Below are 17,900 nucleotides of genomic sequence, written 5' to 3'. Positions count from 1 at the left end.
AAAATGCTGGTCGTCTTATTAACCATACTCTGAGCCCCTCCCACATTTTCAAACTTCACTCCTGATCTTGAAGAGTAATCCTGGCCAGCTGGTGGAGAAATCTCATTTTTGTCACCTATGTTTGTAATCTCACACAAAATACACTAAGAGCCACCTTACTGATGATTTCTTATGCATTTCCTTCAAACCAGGGTGTGTAAGGAACCCCTGAGGTATGTCACACCTGCTGCTCTCTATTAAGCCCAGTGCATTCTGGGTGATTTTTTGTGTGGAAAAGAAAAAATGCCCTTTTCTTTAGTTTTGTCTTGTTTGTTTTCCACATTTTCTTTTTAATTCACACCTTTGTAGAACAGAGAGCCAACACCCCGTGGTCCTCTCTACTTGATTAACTGAAAAAGAGACAAAGAATATAAAGCTGTGTGTGCAGGGCTTCACTCAAACACTTCTCTCCTGCTACACTCCTGCTCCTGTGGCATTAATCACCTTTCATACCGCTGAGTGTCTTGTAGAGGAGAAGGTCTTGTGTGGGACTGGTGTGTGACCCTATGGGTGTGTGTGTGTGTGTGTGTAGAAGGAAGGAAGAGAGAGAGGAGAGAGAGAGAGAGAGAGAGAGAGAGGGGGGAAGAAAAAGCTACAACTCCAGGTTGGAAGTAGAGTCGCATCTGGAGTAGGCTTAGCGTGTGCTGCAACTCTTTCCTCTGTAACAAGATAAGAAAGCATCACACGGTGAGTAAAGCTTAAAGAAACGCTCCATGTGTTTGTGCGTTTTTACGATTTTGCTGCTTTTTAATCGCTTTCAGTCATGTTTGAAAGTTCTGACAGACGCTGCAGCGTGTGTGTGTGTGTGTGTGTGTTTGTGTTTGCTCGGCGTTGACAATCAGCTGCACGCGTGACTCATTTAATGTGGATTGTTTGAGATTTAGCTCGCAAAATGATAAACATAAAAAAGAAAGTAATGTTTAAGCGATTAACTTTAAACTATTCTCACTTCGCGTGTGTCTGTCAGTCAGAAGACAGGAGAGAAAAGTCAGGTAAGCTAGGACACGCTGGCTGACAGTATAGCAGGAAAATAGCTCCACTCACTTTCTGTGAACGATCAATAATGTATGCTCATTGTATGGGGATGCATTATGTATCGAGTGTTACATTTTTGCTGATTAGCTCAGGCCACTGGAGGACACCAATGATTTTGAAACTGAAATGACATCAATACTCTGAAGACTGAAGTATTTTGTCTTTTGGCCAATGTGATGCAGTCTGGTTTGAGTGTGTGTGTTTCCACTATGACCAGTCCATGTTTTTAATCTATCTTTTTCCATGATTTCACCTTGTAGTATAGATACAGTGATCCCATCTTTAAAATGTCATGCCTGCAGGGACGGGCTTGTCCAGCGACCCTCCTCTGGATAAAATTTTGAAATTGGTTGACGTCTGTTTTCATCGGACAGGATGACAATAGCATAATCACAGTAGTATGTTTTGCTAAAACTGGTACATATCGTAGTAGCAGTGACCCACCTTTAACAGAGTGGGCCCCTTCTTCAAGGGTTCAGAAAGCAGGAAAAAAAAAGAAAGAAAGAAAATGAACCTCAACACAGCCTCCAGCACCGAATAACCCACAGCCCAGTATTCCCCATACACCCCACTTATACACACAGGCATGCACACACAGTATTCAACTCTCCCTCTGAGTCCAGTAACCAGGTCCAGGTGTTTGTCAGTGCCGGTTATGACAAGAGTATATCTGTATGTGTGTGTGCATGAGCAAGCATGTGTGAATGTCTATCCAGATGGCATAATGCTGTGGCTCCAAATCTTACCTCACCTCATCTTAAGGGTCTGGGGGCAGTAACATGAGGGGGGGACCGTGCAGGAAAACTCTCAAATATGAATGAGAGAAGCAGAGGTCCAGATGTGCATGTGTATGTATGTATGTATGTGTGTGTGTGTGTGTGTGTGTGTGTGTGTGTGTGTGTGTGTGTGTGTGTGTGTGTGTGTGTGTGTGTGTGTGTGCGCACGCGCGCGGCTGTTTTTCCCTTGTCTGTCAATCTAGTAAGTGTTTGCAGTTGTTAAGACCTCACTGGGAACAGCAATCTTATTTAGGTCACACAAATCTGAGAAACAGCCACATTCTCAATTGGCTGTGTAATTGAGTTTCACATAGCAGCTGTAAACAGAATGCTTCCTTCATTTTCCGCTTCTTGTCTGTGTGTGTGTATGTATATATATATATGCCTGTGTGTGTGTGAGAGAGAGAGAGAGGGAGCAATTTAGACACTTAACAGCTTCAGACACCTCGTGATGTGAGGTGAGCTGTCTGGTACTGACTGCTAGAAAATTTAGATCACATTGCCGGAGCTTAATCTACACGCCAAGAATAGCAAATTTGCCAAAAACAAACTCAATTTGTGCCTGTCTGGAGAAAAGATGAGTCCAGCATAATGGAGGAAAAACTCACAGAGAATGTAGTCATAAGGTGCTTATGGCATGTGATTGATCCGGTATGAGGTGAAGGTCAAAATGAGGGGAAAAAAAATGGAAACGCTCACATTTTTACTTTGCTCTGTGTATGAATTGTACATGTAGGTATTGAACGTAGTTTTTTTAGGAGACACTGGATGTGATTGTTGTATGGAAGGATTAAACAATGAGCAGTGATGGCAGCTCATAAAATTGATTTGTTCAACTGAGCGGCGAGTCCAGGATGTCATAAGGTCAGAAGATTTTCAAAAATGTGTCAACATTTTTTTCATATGACTGTCTGAGGGCTGCACGCCAGATCCCGCCGCCTTTCATGCTCCCCCATTTATCTTACTGTAGATGGAAGCTTCACTTAGGAAAAATGTAAAAGCCTTAAGCATCTGAATCGCATTACAGATTATTCTGTGAAGGTAAACGGGCCTTTTTAAAAAATGCATTAAATAACAGATAGCCGGGTAATGAGTATAAAAGTGATTGTTCATGTGAACCTGAGGACAGTTTGCCAGTGTCAGGCTTCTCTAATGTCCAATTTCCCCAACGTGGAGATGGAGTTGATAACAGTCAAAACAGATAAGAACCTTGAGCCTGAGGCCTTCTTCTGGGAGATCTTACTCTTTTTAATTACAGTGTCAATGTGATGTATCGTTACCTACATTTTATTACTGATAATCTGAATGATTTATTAGCTTTGAAAAAAACTTAAATAGCTGAAATAAATATATTGTGCCCAGTTTGCCTTAAATGCCTCGTGTAGTTAACCACACAGACAACAAACAAATCATCGATGCAGAATTCAAAAAGGCGTGTGTCACCGCTTGACCTCACCCTTTCACATGGGCATCAAATTGGCTCTGTGACAACCTCCACTGCTAGCTTCAAAGCACAACAACATGCCCCACCATTCAGTCTCTGCACCAAGAGGCTATGTTTACCAGCATAGCCAGGAAAGGCAATTTGTAGACTTTTTCTGTGTGACGCAGCAGAGAGGCGCGTTGTTTTTTGACATAATATCATCAAGTCTGATATATTTTTTGTAGTGATTGAGTAAGCAAGATCAAAAGTGTGTGTGTGTGTGTGTGTTTATGATCTTTGTCCTCACACACATGGATCCCATCAGGATTTTCTCTCTTGTCCTCTTGAAGCTGGGATGAGTTAAAAATTTGACGCATGACTTTTCAGAAGGAAACTGTGATGTATTGCCTGCCTTTCTTTTGATATGTTCAGACAAGTATGTAGTGACACGCGCACACGCAGGGCTCACACTTTATTTTTCTGCACTGCACAATCACAATCCTCTGGCTGTATGTCAGAACATCAGCTTATTTATTTGGTTAGATAGTTAGTTAAATTCAGTTACAGGAACTGTGCTGTCGTTGTTTTGCAGCAAATTTGCAAATAAAAAAAAATGCTCTCAATTGTACATTTGTCCAAGTTTGTGCGGGTCATGAGCTGCAGGGAGGAGATATGATCTGACAAGAAATTTGCTTACTGAGCTAAATGCAGCTGGCTGTACAGTACAGTAGATGACTGATGAGGAAGATGCTGATAGCAGGTCAGCAGCAAGATTTGTCATGATGTGTGTGAGACGGAGGGACGGGTGTTCCAACACATGGCTCAGCAGTGTGTGAACAGGACGGTAACCTGAAAACCTCTGTGGCTGTTTGAAGCCTAAGATGTGTGTAGACAAAATTAAATATGCACGTTACTGTCTGGAGTGACTGAGCAGGAGCCAGAAGAATGTATGTGTTTGTGGACTGTCCATATTACAAGGTGACTTTATATCCATGTCTGTGCTTATCAGTGTTATCTTTTCAGAACCGGATCATTAAGCCGTCTCATTATCCTAATCTCCAGCTCCATCACTCCCCTGCTCTGCCTCAGGGTGGGACATTCAAACACTCAACCTCTCCTGATCTCATGATGGAGTTATTCTGTCCCCGTGCTCTGTAATTCACACAGGGTGCACAGTTCAGCCACTCCTTCCCCCGGTGTTCCCCCTTTTTTTTCTTTCCTTTGAATGTGATGAAGAGTTGGCATCTGCACCTTTAGGAACAATACGTGAAATGTTCCAGCCCCCAGTTTATAGAAGACTGCTCCAGCACCCAGATGGAGATCATAGTAATCAGCAAATCAGTGTAACGAACTTTGTGGCTGGCCGTGCGCTGTGAGTAGCACAGGTTGATGGTATAAAACATGTTTAAATGATGATTTATTGGCCTGATTAATGGTCCACAGAATCAGTTTAGGCCTGCGTCCCACTGGGCGGATGTTAAAACATGCTACCAGCCAGCTCCTGATCTCATGATTTGGCTGTTTTCTTTCACTGCTCTCTTATCCACACAGGTCTCACAGCCCCACCCCTTCAGTTTCTTCTCTTTATTTTTGTAGCTTGTAATATCTTGTAAAGTTAGAAGACTCAGAGAGCCATCACTGCTACTAAGTGAAATCAGTAACCTTGTTTGTACGAGCAGCCCTGATCCCAAACACAAACAGGTTGAGCCCCGAGGATGCTTTAACTCATGCAGTCTTGCTTTGAACTGTGAGGCTGTTCTTTATTTTGTCGACCACAACTCTGTCCTCTTGTGTTTGGTTTGGCTCCGTTCTGACCAAAGTAATCACCGGCCTCGTAGTTCCCTCAAAGAAGGGGGGAGAAATGATGGAGTGATGAGTGGGGGGGACTGAAGAGGGGAAAAAGAGGTCTGAGGAGAGTGATAACCATCTGGATCCACTTTTGGACAATTTCACCCCCCCTGCTCCAAACCTGAGACCTTCAATTTCCATGGTGCCTCCTTTTGAGGTGCCATTCCATCAGAGACAGGAGAAATATTTGCCTAAGAGCAAGTGTCATTGTAAAGTTACAAGAAGTTCAAGAAGTTCTCTTCTTGGCCTCTTTGTCACAACTGAGGCTTCTAATATGAACAATACTTCTTGTCTTGTTGTAGGGAAAACCTGGTAAAGTGCATCTTGATAAACAGGCATCAAGTGTCAGATTTCTGTGTATTTTTGTCCAACATGTATGATGAGAGATAGAAATTACTTCAAGCTGTGGCTTTGTTATTAATTTTCTAAGAATGTCTGAGAGGTTAAAGGTCAAACTGAGTGATGGAAAATTCCGACTTCCTATTTTAAAGACAGGATGTGTAAAACCTGTGAGCAGCTACGTGTCCGCAAATCCAGACACAACAATATCCTTAAGAATTCATCACAGGTTAGGATAAATGTTCGTCTATCCAGTGCAGTCCAGGAATGAAGGTAATTAAGTTTTAAAAAAAGAAACGCAGTATATAGGTTCAAGGTCTTATCTGCACCTCTGTGGTATGTCCGTGTCTCTGTCTCTCTTTGTCTCTGGCCCCCGCTCTTTAACCCAGGTAGTCTTTACTGACTTGTCCTCCGCACACATGCATTTAGGTCTGGAATGATAAATGGCTTTGTTTGATTTGTGCAGATGTGTGTTTGGCAAAGGATGGGCTATAATGTGTATAATCAAACTCAGGAGCCTCTTTCTGTCTCTTTTCCTGTCTCTCCTGCTCTATTCCTGGCCTACTCGGTAGCAAATGTGCTGCTGCAGATGTACTGCTCTGTGTCACATCAGTGATACACCCTCCTGGCTGAAATCACATTCACGTTGCCTGTGCAGACACCACCTTCCCATGAGACATAAATTCATGATGAGCTCATCAATATGTTTTCCAGAGTCATTACTTGAGAGAAATTAAATCTGATTGATCCCAAATTGAATTTAACTTCTAAGATATTGAATCTGATGCATGTGAAATCAAATCTCCAGGGGGCCTGTTTCTTCACTTACATGTCCGGTGGATTTATACATATCCATCTGAAAAAGGCAATTACAATGTGAAACAGGCCTCTGGGAGCCTTTGCGTCGTGTCCTGTCTAACAGCATAATGCTTATTAAATCAGCTTATTGATAACAGCGGCCAGCAGGGAATCTGTTGTTCACTGACATCTGCTGGTGAGGTGAACGTGAACACCGCAGTTTACATTTTATGTATAAGACCTTTTTACATTTTTTAGGTGTGATTGGAGGCAAATATCTGAACATAGATGGACTAAAACATATTAGGATGAGGAAAAACTTAGAGATCACATTATGCCAGGACACTGTAGGAAGCAGGGCTGTTGTTTGTAGATTTAATAAGGTGATATAAAAAAAAAAAAACAGAGCTGTCCAGATGGCCGACACTGAATCATCTCTGCCAGATCAGGACGACTGAAAGATCCAAAATGAGGAAGAAATTTAGAGTCCAAGAGAGACCAGATGTCCCTAACAGGCCCCTGTAGGTTCCAGGCCAAAACACTATAAAGCACATTAGGAGCAGCATAACACACTGGAGACAATGCCACAGCATGATGACTTTACTACTCACTCAAGAATCCATGAATTTCATATCTAAAAATATTGTTTTTTTTGTTTTTTATTTACACACTTTTTATTTCATACTCTCTTTTTTCTAACACACACTCTTGTTTTAGCCAAACGGGGGGAGCTTGCATATGCACAAACCTGCTACACATGCTCACCGGTTTTATATTCTAAGTGATATGCTGGGAGCAGTATTTTTACAAGCCGAACCCTCTGAACCATGTCCACTCAGCTTCCTGCTGGAAAAAAAAATCCCTGCAGTCCTACCTCGCTGAAATATGTTTTAAGGCACATAGCTCATATTGGCTTTTCATCACCGTATCCTATAACAGATGACACAAGTCATGGTAGAAAGGCACTGACATGAAGGTTAAGAGCCCAGTTCAGGCTTAAAATGTCATATGCCGGTATCTGCCACCATTTTGTAAACAAAGGATGAATGTGTAAACTGTAGAAGATGTAATAATTGATGACATCTTATAAATGTGAAAATAACTTAAAATTCAGGGTGCTGAAGTATTTTTAAAGTCCTGTGTTGTAGATTCATACATAATACATGGTTGAGTCCATGAGAACTGTAGCAGCTGGTAAACAGTTGTTTGAATGTGCTTGTGTTGTGCTGCATTTAATAAGGAAGAAGTCAGCCCACGTCTTCTGAGCTTCACAATGTAAATGGACAATAGAGATATCCATGCTTGCTATGTAAATCACTGTACAGCTGTCAGCTGTATCAGCAGCAGAAAGAGATCAGGAAGTCAGCGGACATCAGCTTCCAGCGTGCTGATTGTGCGAGTAGCCCTTCTTTAGGATTTCATTATCACAATGGTGCTAACTTTAGAAAACGACCCACGGTTTCTTTTCAAAAGCTCACTGACCCTCTCAGACGAATAATTCTGTTCTCTAAACCTCCTTCCTATAGATCTTCTATTCCCATGTGACCAGCTGCAGCAGGCACACCGCACAGGGATTAATGGTAATGATAGCGGCGCAATGTGTTTTTTCTTTTGTGTAGCTTGTGTGTGCATGTTCTCCTTGAAGGCATCTGTTGCAGGTTTCAGACACATGTTGTGGGATTAAGGAATTAGCCGTAACAAATAACCTCATGCACACACCCTTTGCCTGCATGCCCACAAGTCACCACATAACACTCCCGAAATTACAACCTCAGACCACTGCACACATCCCCACATGTTGCTCCAGTGCCACAGTAAGCCTGATCTAAATGATTGTCTTCTTTCTTCCATTGAATCCTGATGACAGATAAAGAAAAAGCATCTTAGTAGCAATAATAGCTGACTTAATATTAGGGTTACATTAGTAAAAGATAAGGTAATAGACAGCAAAATCCAAGCTGTCAGTGAGTCCCTTTGTCTAAAGGGAAACACAATAAAGAACACTGAGCTTTGCAGTGTTTCCCCTGGGTTCAGGTTCTAGCTAATCAACAGTGCACACAGCCGTGACTGTTCTGTTCCAGGGGACTGGAGATGTAGGGAGGGAGGGAGGGAAGGGGGGGGTGGACAGGATGAGGGTCCGGCTTAAAATGGGCGCATAAGGGTGGAATAAGGCAGAGAGTGCATGTGATTGAAGTGTGTGTGTGTGTGTGTGTGTGTGTGCGCATTTCTTTCCCGTCTGCCGAAAACCTCCAGAGGCCCATGTGTGCGTGTGCGTGTCAGTTAATTCTACATGTAGATGAACAAATTATGTCAGTGGTACCAAGTCACTTAATAATGGAGAGTTAAGTGAGTTGTGTTTTTGTGGCTGTGCTACATAATCACTCTCAGATGTCAGGGTGGAGGAGAGGGACGAAGGGAAGGAGAAAGAGATGGGGTGTGAGTGTGTAAATAAAAGGGAGGAAGAAAGATGGAGGAAAAAGAGACAAAAGAAGAAAATTGATATGGCAGCTGCATGTGAACAGCAAAGGCTACCCACTCCCACTCAGACAGTGCTTTTGAGTTTCAGCCTATACACAAATGTTTGGGTGAGGCTCACAAGTGTAGACATTTTAAGTGGTTCCACACTTCAGGAGTTTGTTAGATTGTAATTGTGAGGAATAACAGCTGTCTATAAAGCTATCGTGTGAAGTTCCCCAGCTTGGGATGAATAAAGTGCTTCTATTGTATTCTATGTTAACCACTGGCTCACTGCACTGTTGCAGAATAGGCAGGGATATTTTCTTTATATTGTATAGATATGTTTCTAATCTCTTGTCAGTCATAACAAATGGGATGTCAAGATGTTTAGTGTTTTTACATTTTTCTTGCCTACACCGGAGTCTTTTATTTCTCCCAGCCCCTGAAATGAAAACTGAACACTCCATACCTGAATGCGGAGAATTGTGGGTGGCATGTTTGGTTTTTGCCGCATATAAAGATGGTGTTGCAGCAATTGAGTGTGCAGGCTCTACTTGTATTCAGTGAGGCTGCGTTCTAATCATTGTCAGATGGCGGACAGAGTCCTCACGTCTGGAGCCATTTACGAGGCCTGCAGCCACCTGGAGGGGGAAAGTGTGGGGCGGGAGGATGGAATCCACCCAGGGAGGCTGTCCTTTGTTGTCTGAGAGCATGTGAGATGGAAAATAGGTTGAATGAGTTAGTGGTCAGCTAAGTGATATTTCTTTATTACAAATTAATGTTTTGTTGGTGCATAATGTTTTTGTATAGGATTATATTTACACCCACTCTGGCTGGGTCAGTGGATGTATGATGTATACATGGTTAGCCTTGTGACTTCCAAATATGCATTATTAATTAAAAAAACAAAACAATTTTACTTTACAGTACATAGTGTAACAGCAACCCCTACAAACGTGGCTGATGCAATGGGAGTGTTTTCCTTTGATGGTGATATTGCTGTAAAATGCTGTAAGTTTTGGTGCCAGGAACTTAACTCGGCTGCATGTTGTTTGACATCTTGACAAAAAAAATGAATGAGGAATGTGCTCATAAATAGTAAAACAATCAATTTGACCAAACATCATATTCTGAGAAGATTGAATCCATTCAGACTGGCACAGACAAATGTGAGGGGCTGTGCTGGCTGAGCCTGAACTCAACAGAGGAAGGTGAAGGCTGTCAAATAAAATATAAATGGAATCTTTAACATCCAGCTGGTTAAACAATGAATGCTTTAAAAGATTGACTAAAATAGTCCGTGTTAACATACCTACTCTGTGGTGTGTTTGTGAGAATATTCAATAGTCTTTATGGGGCTTCCCTGAGGTTTGGGTTGGTTTCTGTGTATTTGCACTATGCTGCTCTTTTTCTGCTGGAAACCTCCCATCACTGTACAATAATCTACTTAAACCTGCAAGTTCACATGATTTATTAGAACATTTTGTTGACGTCTGTCTTTGCACATCATACTCGTGCAGTATGAAAAACACAGCCCGGTCTGTTGGCCCCCCTTCATGTCCCTTGTTGGCAGAGATGCTACTGTGCCATGCAGATCTCCAGAGCTGATTCCAAACCTTTTTCTGACCCCGTGCAAATGTCTGTAATTAAGCAATGAAAACTTGTTTGAGCTATGCCATAGCCGGGCCTTCTGCTGCAGGAAATTAAGGATAATCTAGAGGCTGTGGACAGTCTTTGTTGCCACAAGGCGTTCTCAAGGTGAAGTGGCTCTCCTTCAAGATTGGTTTTCATCCCATATGAATTAGTTTTGCGTGTTTCTGCTTACTGTGGCCCTCTCGTTACCTCCCTGTGTTGTTTTCTGTCTGCTTGCCTGTCTGGTTTGTATTTGTACATCCACTTATAACTCTGCTTATATTACATTAATGTGTAGCTACTATGTGTGCTACTTGTAAACGCAACAATGACACAGCAGTAATAATGAGAGAAAAGTAATACTTGTTGTGCTCATGATGTTTTTTTTATCTCTTTGGTCTTTTTTGAGATTAATATGTAAATATACAAAATGATGTTTAGCAGTACGCAGAGGGTTCTGTACTCTAAATGTGTTAAAATGTTTGCAGTTGTCCATCACAGCCTTGAATTTAATATCAATTTTAAAATCACACTGTTGCATTTTCAGCCAGTTGATTTGTAAAGGAACACATTTCACTGTCTTCACTGATTTGTAACAAGAGAACATAATTCCCCAGTTTTACTCGAGCTTAGCATGTGGTGTTGTGTTTCTCTGTGATTGTTGTTTTTATTTTACGTTACGAAAGAAGAAAAGAAAAGACAAAAAGAGGAGCCGTCTGATTAATTAACTGTTAGGATGATAGCATGCCTTAAATTTCAACTGTTTTGATCTTTCAGACGTGCAAGATCATCCCGATCTAAGACCCTGCTTCTCAGCTCATTTAGCAGGATGGCAGCATTAAGTACAGTGTCTCTACTCCTCCTGGAAGACATATGGGAGATGAATGAAATAATCAAGATGATAATTTGAACATCTTTTGCTTTTGTCAGTGTGGAAGTGAGAGTATGTGGGCTGGAACGCTTGAAATGCCCGACAAAGATGCAGGCTTTTGAACGCACCCTAAAGCCCTTTCACTTGGTGAAGCCGGCATGTGAGTGTAAAGGTCTGATAAAATCATTACACATTTAAACAGACCTTTGTGACGGTGATGAAGTTTTCACTTCTGAGTCAAATCCATTTATTGTCGTGACAGATACAAAGATACAAAGTAGACAACAATAAACCTAATCTATAAAAAAAGGTTATGGTTATAAATAAACATTTCATAGGTCTAAAAATATTCAGCGGATCCATGATTAGAAAGAATTCCTTAAAGTATTATTGAGGTATTATTAAATCTTGTTAAGTCTAAAATTATTATTAAGTCTCAAAGAGAAGTAACAATAGCTATGTTGGTCAACAGTGCCAAATGTAATGCGATAAAGGCTCAACAAAAATATTAGAAATGACATCTAACTATAATATGCCAAAAAAGTGTCACGTTTAAGTGGTTAAACCTAAGTGGATTTTGCACACAACACATTTCAACCTCACTGTGGTGAGCTGAAAGAAAAAGGTTCCAGAGCGAACAGGCGGAAAAGATTCTGTAACCTGGCAGGTAAATATATTTGTTCCTTGTTTCTCAGTTTTAAAGTCCAGCTTACACACTGAGGGGTCTATAGAGGCAGTAATGAGTCATATCCCTCAAGCCGCTGTTTTCTATCTCAGACACCTCCTAAAAATCACCCTGCAGTGACCATCTCGCACATACACATGTGCGTACTGACACGCAGCTGAAGCCCGCTCATGACTCCGTACTGTACTTCACACCTCTGGGGGTGTTTTCTGAGGAAACAAATCACGTCAGTCACCACCGCGAGCATGTCAATCAAACTTGTGCAAACATTTCTGGCAGGTGTAGGTAGCAGGGGTGGTCTGCAGACGCTTTGACGTTGACTGACAGGATGTACTTTTAGTTAGACTGTCATCAGGTAGAAGAATAAATATTTTCAGTAACAACATTGTATGGTATATTCAACACGTATTGTAGCATGGGTGTATGGAGTATGAGGACATGCAGCATCTGGAAACATCAGATCAAAACAGATTTGTTTGAAAGGTTTAGCTCGGGTCAGGCTGCATGTTAAAAAATGGCTGCCTGGATTTTATTGGAGTTGGCAGCAGTTTAGCTAAGAGAATTAAAGCTCTGTTTTGCAGTGCCAGCATTGGTATTGCCATTGTCTCATAAATAGATCTCAGGAATGTTTTTCATTAGAGAATGAGGGAGGGAAAAAAATGAACATCCTTGACACTGTGTTCCACTTTGCATAACTCTTTGAATCTGAACTGTGTTTGTGCATGTGTACACACTGCAATTTTAATTTGACATACAAGTTAAATGAAGCCTGTGTGTGTGTGTGTGTGGGATCTGTTTTCTAGCTGGATAAAACATCCTGTGCTACTTATTACAAATGGTTTGAATAACAGCTCGGTGCTCTGGATCCCCGTGTTTGAATGTTCTGATGCTTTTCTGGCTCGTAAATGAGTTGATAGTTTTCACTGTAATTTAATCCAGCCAGGTCACCATAAATACAATGACAGAGCTGCTAGCTATGAAATGTAGCCATCTCGTGAATGTGTGTTTAACAGAGACGAGAACAGAGAGTGTAAAAACTCGTGGCTGTGTGAGGGTTTCTCATTCAGTCTGGACACTGGGCATTGGGCAAGTGACCTATTGCTTTTAATAATATGATTGGCAGTGTGCACTTTTACAATGTGGGTGGGGTCCATGTGTGTGTTCCAATGTGTGTGTGTGTGTGTGAGAGAGAGAGAGAGAGCCCAACTAACAGAAGTGGCTCTGAGCAGTATGATGTGTGAGTGCAGGGTAAAAGGCCAGGCTCGCTGAGTGATTGCCACATTACCCATAAGCATGAATCAATCTTCTGTTCAGACATTTGGCTATTTACAGACTCACATGAATTTGATCATGTGTTTTCTTTTAATGGTTTTCTAGGTTTTACTAAAACCTCTATGGCAGTACTGTTTGGAGCTGTAGATGTTGGAGGATGGGTGGTATTTCAGCTTGTAGGAGGTAGTTGGTAAGTTTTGGACAGTCATTGATCATAGTGTTATAAATGTGGTAAGTTGGCCTGGGGTTGTGTTTCTTTTTACATATATTGAATTTACTTCAGGGAGACTATTAGATTACCTTGAGCGAAAAACAAGCAGCACAGAACAGGAGCCAGGTTTGTCCATATAGATTGAAAGATGCTGTGGTGTTGTGTCAAGCCAAATAGATTCCCTATCTGTGAGACCGATCCGATTTAGAACCAATCAGATATCCTGGCGTAGCTTCTTGAGAGGTGAGAGACCTGAGGTATCATTATAGGGCTGCCACAAACAAGTATTTTGATACTCAGATACTCGCTGATTATTTTTGCGATTATTTGAGTAATTGGATCACGTGTAAATGTCATAGTTTTCCCATAAATACAGCTGCAGCTAATAGCAGTCCGCGGCGCCAAGTGTGTGTGTGTTCAAGTCCGACCTACAAACGGCTCGCCCGTGTTTCGAACACAGGGCCTCGAATATTACTTGAGTACCTGAATAATCGTTGCATAGGCTACATTATGAAGACGTAAATGTGAGGGTGGCTTTTTATCATAATGTTTTTAAACATCAATACACATACCCAAGCTATATATCCTAATTGTACCTTAAAAGCAGTATAATCACAAACCATTTTTCTTAATTATGTAAAGGAGAATCAGTGTATAAGTAAAAACATATATGGACGAGTTTATTTAGAGAAGCGCTGTAAGGGAAACAGCCGATCAGAACACATGAGTGTCCATATATGTTGTGTTGCCGCTGTGTGTGTTGCCGCTGTCGGCTGCTGCTTTTCTGGAGTCACCCTACCTGTCACTGTTTTCATTGCCTATTGTAAAGCAGAGAGCAAAATGACAGTTTGTAGGAACTCAGTGAAAGAAGGGATTTGAGCAGTAATCCGCCTCACTGATCCTTTTTAGAAACAACCAACTGTCTGGCACACAGCCGGGCCCTCGCCACGACACGCCTGCTTTTGATACCTGAAGGCTGAGCTGTAAACCGACACCCACAGTGACATTTTCTGCTTTCCTCATACCGCAGATCTGAGATACAGCGAGGCAATTTCCCTCAGTTGATAAAATAACTCTGGCTTGCAGGTGAGCTCAGGTGTGCACCCCCCAAGGGTTAATACACACATTAGGTTTTAAATATTACAGCTGAAATCTATGGCAGGGTTTTTTTTTTTTTTTGCACTTTGATCATTTGGCTGTGGAAAAAATGCAGGTATCCTCCCGGTTGTCATGATATGAGTTGTTATTCACTGTCCCAGTCAGGACAAACAGAAACAGATTATTTTATTTTGAGAACATGTGGTGTAAACAAAGATTGACTTGTTAACTTCTACATCAGTCAGGAGCCTGCTAGGTGTCCTTGCTCTAACTCTACCAGACATTATACATTTAGGCTGACATTCAGTTTTCCCCCAAGTTGATAACCTATTTGGAACAAATGCTCTCTGTCTTTTGAGCGGAGCTGTTGCCAAAAGATGAGCCACAGTAATTAATCTTTCTCCATAAATCTTCCTTTCTTCTGGAAGTCATACTTGGACCTGGATTATATTTTCATATGGATACATTAAACACACATGCACACACATGTTATTATCTTCTGTCTCAGCTATGCAAACAAACTGCAGATTTTTTTATCTGTTGTGATTGTTATAGAAAGTGAGGTTTGGCCCTCTGGGTTAAATTGTACTGGAGCTGTGTGTCCCGGCTAAAAGACGCTTTATCCTCATGTTTTGACTCACAAAAATGACCAATGTCAATAAGTAAATGGCACCTTTTATTAGAGTCAGTTATATTTTTTATTTCTTTTCCATTGGCTGTGGTTTGAACGATGCACTAAAGTTCGTAGAAGCTTTGATTTATGGATGATCTGACCTTTTTCACACCTAATGTGAATTGCTCTATTTGTCAAATGGTGGCTCTGATTAAAAGTGGGACACACACACACAGACAGACACAGACAGACGCACAAAATGGAGAGACAGATGCACACACACACACTTACGCATACATATGGGCTGGAGTGGTTTATGGGGTGGCAATAAAAAGGAACGCTGTGTGAAATGAATCCAGTGTGAGTTACAGTTTTTTGAGTCTGTTTTCGCAGAGATGAAGAAATGGACACGCCCTGAGTGTCGTGTTTATGTAAGGAATTTTTATTGGCGTTTAATTTTCCAACGCTACAGGTGGGAATCTGTACGACGTGACCTTTCAATCACTGGGTCCATTAAAGTGTGCAGTCAGTGGCATGCAGCTCAAGTTTTTATACAAGTTTTAAAGTAGAACCTGTCGTATTTGGTATGATTAGCTTCTTAAATCACATATATCTGACCTTTAAGTGCAAATGAAAAATACTTTTTTGTTTTAATTTACGTCTGCTTACCATCTTATCTTGTTTTTGTGTTTGTTTGTAGAGCTAAGACCGGCCCTTCCTTACCTCAGCTTTACAGGTAAGAACCAAAGCTAACATTAAATCAGTTAGATCCTATGTGTCCATACAGTTTATTCCTGGATTATATTTCATATTTTTTTTTATTTATATGAAAATTATCTAACAGTAAAGAGCTGTTAAAGATTTAATGTGTGCGCTGCCTTCTGTGCTTGCTAACATAGCAACCAAATGATGAATTGAATTGTTTTGTTTAACATAAATAGTGAAATTAATAAGGCATATTGTTCTTCACATCTTTAGATCAAAAGTAATGAGTGATTACTGCTTTCTCTGTAATCTTAGAGTCAGCCATTCTAACAAAAATACCTTAAGTGTGCAGCTGTAGTACAGTAAAACCCTGAAGGAGAAGGACAGCAGTGAATAGAGACAGTCTCACATTGCGTGTTTCTCTGAAATCTAAACTTGCCAAGAGCAACATAAAGACAGTGACACCATATCCTCCATAAATTACTGTGTGTTTCACTTGACCTAAAATATCTAACGGGATCTGTTAAAGCTCTCTTGGAGGCGATCTTCAGTAGTGTTATGCTCTTTTCCTCCTCAAGCATATTGTGTCTCTGTAGTACCTCTAAACAATAGTGTTTAAACTGAGCCATAATACAAATATTATAACTGATTAAAAATATATATATACTAATTGACTCTGAATTCAGCATGGACATACAACCAGCTACAAAATAAATGTCTCTTCAGCTCTATCCTGCTGTAGTACAGTGGAAGTGATTGTGCTCCATTTGAAAGGAGCAGATTTATTTGTGTCTGGAAGCGTTTTTATAGTCCACAGCATGAGCTGAAGCTGATTTGAGCCAGTAAACCAAACTAAATATCCAGTGCCTCATTATTGCAATACAATACAAGATTTTCTCTGATAGTCATTTATCCCATAAATCAGTGCCACAGGATGGCGCACAACAAAGTGAGCAAGGCCATTGTTATAGAGTGTCTGCTCACACGTGGATGAGGTTGTAACTAGTGTTTTTACAAAATGTCAGAATCTGAACATGAATGTGAAACATGTAGAGAAAGGTATGCAGAATGTCACGGTCAAGGCTGGATGCACTCAGTGGAATGAAGTCATTGTGTGTGGGAAGGTTGTGGAGTGGAAGGCGTCCACAGGAGCTCTCTCTGAATGAGGCCATACTTTAAAACCTTGGAAGCACATCTATAGATACTGTGGCTTTCGAAGACATGTGTCTTCTTGCTGTTGGTCTAGGTTACACTTTTGTAAGTGAATATTATGAATATTCTAAGGGAACATTAAATACAATAATAAATACTGAGTGCTGCAGTGTTGAGTTGTTGTTGCTCTGACCGCTTTAATCAAAGTCATACATTTGGCATGTATCTGCTGAAGGTGACTCATTCCTTTAGAGTCAGTTGTGGAGGAAACGCTGCTGTGTGCCGTCTGTATTACACAGCAGCCTGGAACCTTTGGCTGGGAGACACATGTTTCAGCAGGGCCATTACTGCTGTAATGTGAGAAAGTGTTTTTATGCACACATGTACACTCACAAACATGCACCGGGGCAGGGAAATGCATGTTAACCCGCATGTGCATACACACACAACACACACAGGTGTGCCAGCAACAGCATCCTTCAGCATGACAGAGTTCTACCCTGAGGTACACACACAGGGAAGTAGTGATTGTAGAGGTCATGAACTTGTAAATGAGAAGACGAAACTTCCTTGTTCCTTTCCATTGCATCTCATTTTAAGGATGTTTCTTAGTCATTTGTTGTAACATAACTCTCCACAAATTCTAAAAAAACAGATGAGATAATGAAGATAAATGTTTGAAGCACGATTAGCTCTTTAATTGATATTTCTAATTACAGTAAGTGACATTAAACAGCCACTGCAGGCAGCTAATTTAAGTATTTACTTTCAGTCAGACACAAAAACAAACTTATTTAACTGGAAAGCTGCAGGGAGCACACTGTTTTGTGATTTTTGTGAATCACTATAACTGAGGTGACAGCTGCAGTTAGCAATATTAGGCACAAGGAGTGCCTTTAATACAAGTAAATGTATTAGATTTTGAATGGAATCATGCAACGCAGTG

The 17,900-nt window shown here is 41.0% G+C and overlaps 1 protein-coding gene across 2 annotated transcripts in view; it reads left to right on the top strand.

Moving 5' to 3' along the window:
* The first annotated feature begins 655 nt into the window (after window positions 1-655).
* The window catches only part of bmpr1ba (bone morphogenetic protein receptor, type IBa), a 50,798-nt gene continuing 33,553 nt past the window's right edge, over window positions 656-17,900 (top strand). Inside the window, exons 1-2 of one of the 2 annotated variants that reach the window (XM_028413772.1) lie at window positions 661-726; window positions 15,798-15,833. The gene's annotated coding sequence lies outside the window, so the exon portion shown is untranslated. Of the gene's footprint in view, window positions 727-15,797; window positions 15,834-17,900 lie in introns of both variants that reach the window. The other variant, XM_028413773.1, reaches the window with a different exon arrangement.

The sequence above is a fragment of the Parambassis ranga genome, chromosome 9 (assembly GCF_900634625.1).
Source record: "Parambassis ranga chromosome 9, fParRan2.1, whole genome shotgun sequence".
Lineage (NCBI taxonomy): Eukaryota > Metazoa > Chordata > Actinopteri > Ambassidae > Parambassis > Parambassis ranga.
This window is presented reverse-complemented; position numbering and strand designations above follow the sequence as displayed.